The 13070-nt window shown below is 36.2% G+C and overlaps 1 long non-coding RNA gene across 1 annotated transcript; it reads right to left on the minus strand.

The window, feature by feature from the left end:
* Nucleotides 1-9186: 9186 nt before the first annotated feature.
* Nucleotides 9187-9977, minus strand: LOC141484145 (uncharacterized). Its single transcript, XR_012466502.1, has 2 exons — nt 9727-9977; nt 9187-9645 (listed from the first exon to the last, which is right to left on the minus strand). It is a non-coding gene; the product is annotated as an uncharacterized lncRNA (long non-coding RNA).
* Nucleotides 9978-13070: the final 3093 nt, after the last annotated feature.

Consider the following 13070-nt stretch of genomic DNA (forward strand, 5'->3'; position numbering starts at 1 on the left):
CAAGTCACCATCCAAGCCGTCGCGCATACAAAAAAAACGTCCTATCAAGAAAAAAAAAGCTACAAAAAAATTAAAAGATTCTAAGTTAATAGCTTTTGGATCTGGAATCGTTAAGAAAGTGCGCGATGTTTTACACAAAGCGGGAGGAAGTGAATTTATTGTCAAAAATTCTAAAAAAGCAACTGAAATTGCATTAAAAGCTGCACGCAAATATACGCGAGATGCAGGTGGCAAAAAGAGAATTCGCACACCTCGAATCATACCAATTCCTAAAATTGGTGGAATACTACCACTCATTCCAATTTTTGCTGGTTTATCAGCGTTAGGAAGTTTAGCTGGTGCTACAGCTGGCATAACGAAAGCAGTTCAAGCAGCCAGAGCGAGTAGGGAGCAGTTGAGTGAAACAAATCGACATAATAAACACATGGAGGCAATTGCTTTAGGTGAACAAGGGAGTGGTATCTACTTGAAACCTTACCGTAAAGGATTAGGACTATATCTGAAACCTCAAAATCCAAAAAACTCATAGATTTGCTACCTCAAAGAGCTCTCTCCAACATCGACCTCATCTATCACGCTAAGAAAATGATGATTCCATATTTTCGGGGGGTATATATGCGTGATGATTTACCAAAATCAGGACCACGCCGATATGAATCTGCTATAGTAAATCTGGATAGTCGACATGGCCGAGGAACACATTGGGTAGCATACAGAAAAAGCGGCACTTCTGTGAAATATTTTGATAGTTTTGGTAATTTACCCCCTCCCAAAGAATTGATTTACTATTTCTATAAGGGATCAAATTCTATCAATACTATTACTTATAACTATGAGCGTAAACAACAATTCAACACAGTATGGTGTGGTCATTTGTGTTTGAAGTTTCTCCAGAACAAATCATGGAAATAACACCAGCACAGGACAGAAAGAGTATCAAGAGGATGAGTCATTCATTGATCGCATATTCCAGAGCACGCACTTTACGAAAAATGAGTAAAGAACAACTCGCTGATATGCCGAAAGAGGTGTTGATTGGGTGTGCATCACATGAAATTGCATCTGTATGGGATAAGTTACCACAAAACCTACAAAATGATATTGATGTGATGAAGTATCAGTACTGCCAAGAGCATTACAATGATTCCAGCGGCGGCAGCAGCTGTATTTCTGATGTGAATGATGGTCCACCTACAAGAAAAATTTTCTGTTGTTATTGTAAAGTGAATGATGTGAATGTAGTCACACATAGTGATATGGATAGATCGCCGAAAAAGCAACGATTACTCCACAATTTCTGCTGTCAGCAATAAAAAGACTTGAATCAGTGAAAATTCATCAGTCATGTCACGTACGTTTTCATTGTCGGGATACTCTAGCGAGTTGAGCGCCAACTTCTACCCTCCCATCGAATTGGATGCCACCAGTAATTATGGTCTGGGATTACATGGTTTCTACTCTTACAACTCCATATTTAATGTAGATGCTAAGAATAATGTTATCGGCTATTCGCAGACAATAAACTCACCCCCCACTATTATAAAAATTCCACCTGGGGCTTATGAAATTGATGAAATCAATAAGGTGATTCAAAGATTCATCAAATCCAAAGAAGTGAAACTAGAAAATGGGGATGAAGAAAATATCAACGAAGTATTTCTCCTACATGCAAACAACAACACTCTGAAATGCGAAATGCGCTCCAAATATTTCATCAATCTCAAACATGAAAACACCATTGCTGAACTTCTGGGGTTTGATAATAATGTGTTCGGTTGTGGTGAAACACACGAATCAACATTGCCTGTGAATATCAATAAGGTAAGAATAATTCGTGTGGATTGTAATGTTACAGCTGGAGCATATTCAAATGGTGATGAAATCCATAGCATCTTTGAATTTGATATTGATGTAGAGCCCGGTTACAAATTCACCAAAGAGCCACAAAATATTATATATATGCCAATCCAACCTGGGGGTCGTCAGTATCTCGACAATATCACTCTACGCATATTGGATGATAATGGTAAGCTGATCAATTTCAATGGTGAAAAAATAATAGTTAAATTGGAATTGATAAAGCTATAACAATCATCATTTCTCATATGTTGAATCACAACATCAACGACCGTCATAAGTGTATCACAAAAATGAGTGGAGGAAGCATCGATAAGTTTGGTCGCAGAAGTAAGGCTGTTTCAAATACTGTTTTGCGAGGACCACCTGGAGCCGGTTTCAAATTGACTTCCGATGGAAACTTCGATATGGAAAATAAACGTTTGAAAAATATAGCACAACCTGAAGAGAGTACGGATTGTGTTAATCGTGATTATGTTGGTTTTTACATCTCAAAGATTAGAGGAGAAATAGATTCTGACATTGATAAAATTAATTTGAGATTAGATAGAGTAGAAACACATTCCTCATCTGTTAGAAAAGATCTCATTGCGCTTGGACTGAAGTTAGTAGAAACTGTGAGAAATTGTGAGCATATGGAAAAGGATATCAAATCGATGCAATCTGATTTGAAAAAACAACCCTCGATAAGTATCCAAACAATTGACCAAAAACGATGGTGAGCGATGATCATCTGTGAAAAAATCAATATAAAGCTGAAACTGATAAAATAGTAACTCAGTATTTATTACTTCCCAGCGCTGTGCAGATGATAATATTTGATGAAGATATAAACTCTACAAGTATTGTAAAAAAAAAATGGGATTGTGCTTTAATAGTCATCGATTGCAGCAGCGGCAGCTGATGAATCAACGTAATGCATTTGGTGGAGAGTATAGTCATGTGCATTTAAAGGAGGGGAAATCTAAAAGTCGATTCATTCCACATATGTTAGCCAAACGGTCAAGATATAGAATAAGTGCTAGTAGCGTGAACTTTCTCAAATCCATTGGTTTGAAGGTGCGATATAAAAAATAGTAATAACATGGCTACCATCACCACAAGTGATAAATTGGAGGTATTCGAAGAGCCAATGTTCGACCATTCCCTCATTAGCCATCATGAGCATACATATAAGCCGTATGGTTCACCATATTACAAAAATTCAGATGAAATAAGAATTCCAATCAATTTTCAAGATCTTATACTGGATATAGCAGACAGTTACATTTATATCGAGGGGAAGTTCACACCATCTGATACCACGAAGCAGTGCTACCTATCCAATAACGCCCTCGCTTTTCTCTTCGATGAAATTCGCTATGAAATGGGGGGTGAACAAGTGGTCGTTGTTCGAAAACCTGGTATAACTACAACAATGAAAACGATGATATCATTCGGACAAACACAAGCAAATTCACTACTACCGATAGGATGGGGTCTTGATGTGAATAAACAAGATATATTGGATTCCGTCAGCAATGTATTCAGCGGCAAATTACCCTTGAAGTATCTCATGGGTTTTGCTGAAGATTACAATAAAGGGATATTGAATGTGAAGCAGGAGCTCATTTTGATTATAGCACGCTCATTCAAAAATTCATTCATAGGAGAAGTTGATGCAGATTTAGAAATCAATAAAATAGAATGGAGAATCAGACACATTGTGCCGGAAGATCGCCAAAAATTGAAACTATTGAATCGCATCAATAAAAATTCTAATAATGCTAAAGTGAAGGTGGCTTATCGTATGTGGGACCTTTATGAATTACCCACACTTCGTGATACATCCTCAGATATATGGGCTGTGAAGACAACCAACAGTCTCGAAAGACCACGATATATCATTATCGGCTTTCAAAATACTAATCAATCCGAAAATATATCAAAAGATGTAACTAAATTCTCACATGTGAATATTAATAATATTCGACTATCTCTGAACTCTGAAGTATATCCATATGAGCGTTGGAATCTGGATTTCGATAAGAAGTTAGACTCATCAGCCTACTATGCATATGAAAACTTCCAACGCAGCTACTACGATAAAATTATGAGTGAGCCGATGATGGATATTGGCAGCTTTCGCAACAATCCACTATTCATCATCGACTGCTCCCATCAACCCGATGCTATGAAGTCATCCACTGTCGACATCAAAATAGAATTTGAAACACGCAAGGTGAAGTTTCCAGCAAACACCAAAGTATATGCACTCATCCTCCACGATGCTGTTTTATCATATAATGCTCTTAACGGCTCTGTTCAGACTGGATTATAATAAGATTGACATGTAATTCATCATGAAATATTCGATAAATAATAAAACAATCAATAATTATTTTTTGTCTTTTATTCACTAGATATAGGCAAATATGCAACATTATTTTATTCATACCATATACAACAGATTTCAATTATTTACATCACCATCAGTTAATGATTCTTCCAGTTGTGGGTTAGGGCTTCGCGGTTCCAATTGATATTTCTCTATAATATTCTGCGGCAGGTATGTGCATATATCGTAAAGAAAATGTTTCAAGTCTGCTTCAATTATTAGCTTACAGAAGTCATCCAAATTCCTGCTTCCATACGAATATTTATGACACAATGCCACACCAAGTTCATACTTTTCACTAAGCTCCAAAAGTTTTCGCACCTCCTCAGCATCATAACATACACTTAAATCATAATTTGATGAATGTAGAGCGTCAAAACTCAGATCAGCCATTTCCCAAGCCATTTTTCTTATGGCAGAATCCAAATCCACAGCTTCCGGCCACTCTTGTGCTGAATATTGCATCCACATATTTGCAGAATGAACAGCTCTGAAAAAACACAAATCACATTCATTAGTTTGGGAGATATATTGTGAATGGAAAAAAAACACTCACTTGAAATTTGACCATGATTGAAGCGAGAGAGTTGATACATATTTCATATAAATAAACCATATTTTCACTATTTACAAAGAGAATAAAGACACAATCAACACCATCAATCTAAAATATCAAATTTTACCAATGAGCGGGTCTTGGCACCAGGATAATCCTGAGAACTTTGACCCATATATGTAAAAATGAATTTAGATTTGGTTGAATTCACTTCACGAATAATGTCCTCTGTGAATTGCTCTGTGACACGTTTTGGTAGCCACGATTTGAAGGAAGTATTACTTTCCTCATCCAATAAAACTACTTGGATGGATTTACCATATCGTGTAGAAAGCATAGTCATTTTTTCAATTTTATAACCCTTATCGACAATCAATGATGTTATGGATCTCTGCTCTAAAACTTCATTTTGTTGATTAATTGCAAAATTAATCTTTTCAATGTCAAATTTCAAATTATCCATTTCAAAAAAAATAGTGAAAATTACAGTTTAAGAATATAAAAAATATGTTCACCTCTATGACGATGTCAACACTCACTACTTGGATTGCTAGTTACTTCTCGTTATCACCTTGAAACTCAACAAATACTAATCACCTATTCGAACACTTGAGATTATATGAACTGAATGTGAAAGTATGAAACTCCATACTTATAGAAAAATTATCAGGAGGGAAGGGGTTCAAGGTTACATCTTCTTTATATTTGAGCTCATGTATCAAGGGCAAAGCCGGGTGTCTATCCACACTTTGTGTTTAAGGTCATATGACGTGTTCCGAGGTCAATATCGATCAGAATTTTCTCCCAAGGTCATATGACGTGTTCGTAGCTCGAAATCGCTTAGGAAATTTCCAAGGTCATGTGACCATGCAAGGCCAAATCATAGCTGTACAGTAAAAAGCGGTTCACGGTCATGACATCACACACATCTCAATGCCAGTCATGGGCGGAGAGTAAAAAAGGGGTTTCACCTCATCATGTTACACACAACTCAAGGTCAACTCATAGGCAGAGAATAAAAAAACGAATCAAGGTCACAGTCAGTGGTGTGTATCTGGGGGGCATACCCTTGGGAGGAGGTCCAGACCCGTCTTTTCCCCTCTACTGCCAGTTTGGATTTAAACTTACCGAGAGAGACTATTCGACGATGTCTTAAACAAAACAAAATGAGAGCATTTAAACCTAAATTTCTTCACTCTTTAAAGGCAGGTGATGAAGTGAAACGTATGGAATTTTGTTTGTGGGCACAAGGCGAGTACCTGAATACAAGAAATTTTTTAAACTGCATAATGTTTAGTGATGAAGCTTCTTTCAGCACCAATGGGGTAGTTTCATCGCAAAATGCTCGGTATTGGGCTACGGAAAGTCCGCACTGGATCATAAATTGTAAAAGTCAATATTCCGAAAAAGTTAACGTTTGGTGTGGTATAGTACAAAATAGAATAATAGGTCCATATTTTTTTGATGGAAACATAAACGGGCAAAATTTTTTGGAATTTCTAAATAACCAATTATCGGACGAAATAGATGAAATGCCTCTTGCGGAACAAGTAAATTTATATTTTCAGCTCGACGGCTGTTCCGTGCACAATTCGAGGATTGTTAAAGAGTGGCTAAATAACCAGTTTCCAAATCATTGGATAGGACGAGGTAGTGACTTAATTGAATGGCCACCTAGATCGCCTGATCTAACAATATTAGACTTTTTTCTGTGGGGTATTCTGACACAAAAAGTATACAGAACAAGACCAACGAATCGAGCTGAACTCATGCAAAGGATACGACAAGCTTGTGCTGAAATTATAGTTCAACAAATAAGAAATAGTGTAAACAATATTCGGAAGAGATACGATAAATGTATTGAACTTAATGGAGGTTTGGTAGAAGCCACAAAAATTTGAATGTTTAGTTTTAAATCAATGTTTATTTTAGTATCAGTTTTTTCTTAATGACAATTAATTGTTGAATAAATACTTTGAAACTTGTTTGTATACATTTTGTTTTCATCAGCTATAGAAGAAGGTAGAGTAAGTTCAGAATCTCATAAAATGTGATTTTCCAGGTGCGCTGTTACAAAAGTACTATTATTTATTATTGGGAAACTTCCAAAAAGCTTACACAAGTATGACCATTAATACTTCAAGATTCTATCAAGATTTGGTAAAAGCGCAATTGGGAGATCCCATGACATGAGATTCTGAACTTGGTCTACTACTGCGTAACTTGAAAATGAACTTTTAATTTTCTGTTATTCAATTATTCAATTTTTATTTTAATTTTCACTTCTCGTAACCTACACTCAAATGAATGATTTTAAGGGAATATTATCCACAAATCCAGTGGCGTAGTCAGATTTTTATTACAAAACGCTTGCACCACAAATCTCTCACATTACCATATTTTCAAGAGTTATAACTGTAGAACGCATTGAGCTGTTGACTTCGGATTTTCACTGTACAAATTCACTGGTGTTCTACTTGGTGATGACAGTGTTGTCAGATCTCAAATATGTCTATAATCTGAATAAAAATTACAAACAAATACTTTGTTTCCAAAATTGAAGTTGTTGTAACTTCGTTGTTAACAAACATTTTTTAATGAAAATTTCACAGTTTTGATTTATAACGACTACGAATCCAGTGGTGTAGTCAAATTTGAAAACAAAAATTGCCTAATAAACTTTTGCCGTTTTTGACAAACAAAAAAACCATAGAGTGCCTTGGAAATGAAACTAAAATTGTGAAAGTTAGTGTCAAGATACAGTTTTTCATGCTTAATATTTCAATAAAAAAAAAATTGAGATTGATTGAAAAATGCACATTCTACAGGGGTGGTTCCATTTTAAATGGGTCACACTGTATATATTCGATGAACCAGTGCTCGATCATTCTCTCATAAGTTTACATGAGCACACATATAATCCTACGGATCACTGCTATTCAGGAATTCGGATGAAATTAGAATTGCAATCAATAATCAAGATGTTATACTAGATATTGAAGAGAGCTTCATTTACATAGAAGGTAAATTCACCCCGAAAGATGTAGCGAAAACATGCTATTTCTCGAATAATGCAATTGCATTTCTCTTTGATGAAATTCGTTACGAAATGGGTGGAGAACAAGTAGATGTTGTTAGAAAACCTGGGATAACATCTACAATGAAAACCATGATATCATTTGGACAATCACATGCTAACACATTATAGACATCTGGCTGGGGACTTTCACAATTGAAACAATATTTGATGGGTTTTACTGAAGATTACAACAAAAGTATCTTAAATGCCAAACAGGAATTGATTTTGATTATCGCTCGATCATTCAAAAACTCATATATAAGTGAGGTTGATGCTAATTTGGAAATAAATAAAATCGAATGTAAAATAGGACATATTGTACCAGATGATAAACACAAGCTCAAACTTTTGAGTATAATAAACAAAAGCGGTCTGAATACCAAAATCAAGTTGGCTTATCGCATGTGGGACCTCTATGAACTTCCATCATTACGTGGGACTTCTTCAGACATATGGGCCATCAAAACAACCAACGCTCTGGAAACTTCTCGTTTTGTCATCATCGCATTCCAAAGTACTACCACATCTGAAGATAGAACACAGGATATTACAAAATTCACAACTGCTGATATCAATAGTATTCGAGTATACTTGAATTCTGAAGTTTATCCATATGAGCGTTGGGATTTGAATTTCGATAAAAAACTTGATGCTTCTGCTTATTATGCTTTTGAGAGTTTCCAGCGGAGTTATTATGATAAAGATATGAGTGAACCTCTGATGGACATTGGACAATTTAGAGAGAATCCACTATTCGTCATTGATTGTTCCCATCAACCGAATGCAACAAAATCATCAACTATTGATAAAAAGATTGAGTTTGAGACGAGGAAGACCAAGTTTCCAGACAACACTAGAGTATATGCATTAATTTTGCATTAATTTGATACAGTGTTAACATACAATGCATTGGATGGTTCAGTTCACAGCAGATATTGACACTCTTTAAATTATTGATACTATTTCATTTTTCCACTCTATCATGTACTGTTTTATGATTTTTTTTTCTCATTTGTAACTGACTTATATCATGTATTGTAATTTTTTCCTAATTCATATATATTAGATTATTACATAAGGGGGGAGGGAGAATATCTGGTGATATTCACCATTAACGAAATTATATCGGTCTTCTAATCAGGGGTTTGTTCTTACCTGAAAGTTATAATAAGAAAAATATTTAACGTGCTCTAGTGACTCCCCTTATCAACTATAATCCTGAAAACTAAAACACAAACTTTGCCTAGCTTGGGGGTAGGTTCTCTGTATAGCGGGTTCTGATATCATAAATAATTCCCAGTGAATAAAACGAACCTGACTCATGAATTCGCCTTATTTATTATTGATTTTAGATCAATGAACATTTGAGATAGTACTCAAGGGAGATCTCACTTGCGTCTCACATTAGAATAATCAACGACATAAGCATATACAATTTCTTCTAACTCTTTCGTAGCACAACCCCATACAAATTATAATTATATTCTATTATTATACAATTAAAAAAAAATAAATAAATAAGGAATTCAAAATAATTGTCTTATTGGCTAGACTTATCTGTTTCTGTCCAATATGAAGGTAGTGGACCTAATGTTTCTATTCAGGGTGGTGAGTCGGGATAAAAAGTCAGATCTCCTGGACTGGAACCGATCTATTCAGGGATGATCGTCTGGAGCGCAGGATAACACCTACCTATCAGGACTCGTTCCGGGTAACAAAGATGACTTGAGTCAAGGGTAGTAGGCCCCAAACAATCTAGGGGTGGAAGAACAAGCCCTAGGAGAAAACACCAAAAAAAAATAATAAGGATTTTCGACCATCCAGAAGTAGAAAAAAAAATAAGAAAATTCAACTTACGTGGAAGAAGGGTGGCTTGAAACGTAGCTGTCCTATGCAAGGACAGAAGACAAAGTGCCGGTAAACACAAAAAAATATCCGACTAAGTCGATAGCTAGATGAGTAAAAAAAACAACTCAACGGAATGATTCCAACAAGAACTGTAAATCCATTCACCAATTACTTCCTCAGCACAAATTTCACGTCTTGAGAATTTATCCTCAAATTAGAGAAGAGCAAAACAAAGTTAAACTCGAGACGATATCGGCACAAGTGATATTTACACCTAAATCAAGTAGGATGTGTTTTTTTTTCATTTTTTTGTTTTCTTTCCTTTTAGTTCAGTATATTTATAAAAAAATAGTCCCTTAGAATAGATAACCCATATGGCAGGTATGTGTTTAATAAGTGGTATTGATTTTTCTGAAATCTCTCTTTACATAAAGCAATGATGGAACCAAAACAATTGTATTTGAATTATGAAACTTTGGAACACGTAACAAGATTTATTGTTTTGTAATAATTTTCTATTGTATATAATAGGATTTGAATAAATAAAACATGAAAATAATATAAAGTTTTTTATTTGACATTATTTATGATTTACAGGAACATACAGACTATCTAAAATAACTTCTTCCTCATAGTCATCATTTTCGCGACCATCTTCAATTTCCTCTCGATTTTCATCATTCAATTCAAAGTGATGAATAATCCATTCTGGCAAGTATGGTTGAAGGCTATACAGGAATCTTCTCAGGTTCAGTTCAATCATAACCTCACAAAGTTGCCACAGTTCCAATTCATTATCCAAAAATTTGTTACAAACTTCTGCACCACTCCAATAGTTCTCAGCATCACGAAGACATAATTCAATTTGTTTTTCATCATACACTCATATCATAAACGCTTGCATGTTCGGCTCCATCACCAAATACCTTCAATTCAGACGACAAATGTTGAACCGATGATTTAAGATCTACAACATCGATCCAATCTTGACTTGCATACTGCATCCACATCTTTGAATGGTGGAACTGAAATCCAATAAAAAAACAATAAGCAACCTCCAACTTGTTTCTATGATATAATATTCACATTTCCATTTTACTTGTAGTTTCAAAGTGAGTGTATTCAACTAAGTGAGTGATGTTTATATTTCCATATAATTATCATCTAATATATGAATATTATTAAAAGAAAAAGAAATTCACTATAAATAATTACAATTATTATTCAATCATATTGAATTTGACTAGAGATCGAGTTTTTATGCCAGCAAAACTTTGTGAGCTCCGTCCTAAATACGTCATCGTATATTTACCACCCGATGAATTGATACAAGTTATATCATCATCACTGAATTGCAACGAAATACGTTTTGGAAGCCATGTTTTAAATAATTTATCATTGCTCACATCTTCCAAAGTTAATAAAATTGATTTACCAAATCGTGTAGAATAAGTTGACATATTTTTAATTATGTACACTTCATCAATTGGCAATGAAGATAAGGCCTTTTGCTCTAGTATTTAAACCTCCTGTACAATCAAATTATTAATTTTATTCAAATCTACTTTTGAAACGAACATGATGAAAATATGTTTGAAAATATAAACAATTTCCAACAGACAAATACACTCACCGTCTTCCTTCTATTACGAACTGAATAACACTCTACCAATTGCTAACTGCTGCAGATATATTCGTCTACTGGTTTTATAGTGTGCCAGGCATTTCTTTTATATTAAACAGTGCGAGTCACCCCACCATGAAATCGTGAAAGGTTCACATTGCTAGTTGCTACCCACTAGAGATGCCTGACATCACAGCCAAGCCTACCTCCCAACTGGATGCGATAACAGATGTGATACGAATAAGCAGTGGTCGTTGCGCTCTCGTAGAGGGTAGACGCTAGGCAGACGGTCCTCGGCTGCCGTGGTGTCACCATCGATAACGGGGCTAGAGCGATGCGTTACGTCACAGCCTTCATTGCATCGGGAGAGGTGAGGGCAGACCGATGAATACGCATTACTCAGCCATACGTCGTGAAGTGAACATCTTGCTCTCTTACCGTTGGACGGATGCTGCTGTGACGTCACACCACTACTAACTTGGTGGGCTCACACCAATGGAACATTCATTACCTGAAGGCTCTTCGAAGTATGCAGACGTATGTTTGTACATAGACAAGCACATGATGAAACCCTGTACCGTGCATTCACACACACACACACACACACACACACACACACACACACACACACCAATCAAATGTAATTACGTCACTATGTCACACACATACACACACACACACACCCAAAAATCTCATACGAAAAAAAAATTCTGAACGATCCCTGCACCAGACCCTTCAAGGTCACATCGCCTTGATGTTACTGAACAACAAAAAAAGCAATTAATACATCATAGTGGTGGGGAGAGGCCCAGAACCGGCTGTAATCTGCTACTCTCCGTTATCATTGTTCGTCCATAGTCATTTACTGTTGAATGTATTTTCATGTAGATATATGACACACCTTCCATTTTAAAAATTATTCATTCACTTTTTGCCATTTAATCTTAGTTTAATTCTATTTTTTTGTCATCGCAATGTTTAAATGTAAAATCAATTCCGCACATCAGTTATGCATTGCGCAACTAAAGAATTCCCACGCATAACATCGGTTTTAGTCGGTTTCTCCATGTTTGTTTGTATTGCATTGTTTTTATGTAACTGTCTTTTGCTGTTGTATATTCATAATTTTTTTTACCGTAGTGTGCGCTGGTCAGGCCCTATCCCCCAAAGCCCCGATACATTCGAGAAGGCGCGCCAGCATTATCAACCAATGACCATTCTACCAAGGACTCCAATAATCAGAACAACCATCTTGTCAGAGTGATCTGGATAGAGTCTGTGGAGTTCAAAGAGAAAATCTCGATATTTCATCCGTTTTTCCTCCTCTTTTCGGACGATATTCGTCTCGCCAGGAGCTGAAAACTCCATGACAAATATCGTCTTGCTCTGGTGGTCGAGAAGGACTACATCAGGCTTATTAGCTTACATGAGCCTGAGGGTGGGGAACGAATAGTTCCAATGAATTCTTCGGCACTTGTCGTTCCCCATAACGGATTCAATATCACCCGGAGCGTAGGGCAATACCGGTGTCTCGTCAATACTGTAAGAGTGCCGTATATTGTAATATAGCACTTTTAGGACCGCGTTATGTCGATAGATATAGGCCGAGACCGCATATGCTGGACATGCTGATAGCAAGTGCATAAGGGTCTCGGGCGCCTCGCGGCAGGCCCTGCACCTCGTGTCAGGAACCTCTGTACCCATCACACGACTGCGGTAGACTAATCTG

The sequence above is a fragment of the Leptinotarsa decemlineata genome, unplaced genomic scaffold (genome assembly GCF_025532065.1).
Source record: "Leptinotarsa decemlineata unplaced genomic scaffold, Ldec_3_MD MMD2_tig00004677_RagTag_RagTag, whole genome shotgun sequence".
Classification (NCBI taxonomy): domain Eukaryota; kingdom Metazoa; phylum Arthropoda; class Insecta; order Coleoptera; family Chrysomelidae; genus Leptinotarsa; species Leptinotarsa decemlineata.